The following is a 500-nucleotide window of genomic DNA, read 5'->3' as shown; positions in this document are numbered from 1 at the left end:
GTATCTGGCACACCGCAGTCAGAGCCGCACAACGGGCCGCAGGCTAAAGGCGCACGGAGCAGAGCACCCGCGAGCTGAGTTTCACCGCTGAGCGCTGCTGCTTTTACGTGACAGCTTTTCACCTTCCCGCTCCTCGGTGCCTCAGCCCCGTACGGAGCCCGCTCGCACACGGCGGCTCCCACGCCGTTTCGCGGCCGCTCCCCGGCCCTCACAGGCGCGGCGCCGCCGAGGGGCCGGCGCGCGTGCGCCGTGCGCGTGCGCGGCCGTGCGCGGCCCCGGCGGCTGCGGGAGGGCCGCGGCGGCGCAGCGCGCCGGGGAGGCTGCGGGCGGCCGCCATCTTCTCTCGCCGGCCGGCTGCTTCCCCCAGTGCAAGCGGAGCGGCCCCGCCAGCCCCCCTCCTCCGCTCCCTCCCTCCTCCCTCCCACCACGCTGAGCCGGAGCCGCCGGTCGGGAAGGGGGCGACCGGCGAAGCGAAGACCGTGGGGGGCAGCCGGGCCGCC

Source organism: Rhea americana, unplaced genomic scaffold (assembly GCF_003343005.1).
Source record: "Rhea americana isolate MKP2758 unplaced genomic scaffold, rheAme1 scaffold_50, whole genome shotgun sequence".
Lineage (NCBI taxonomy): Eukaryota > Metazoa > Chordata > Aves > Rheiformes > Rheidae > Rhea > Rhea americana.
Note: the sequence above shows the minus strand (reverse complement) of the source record.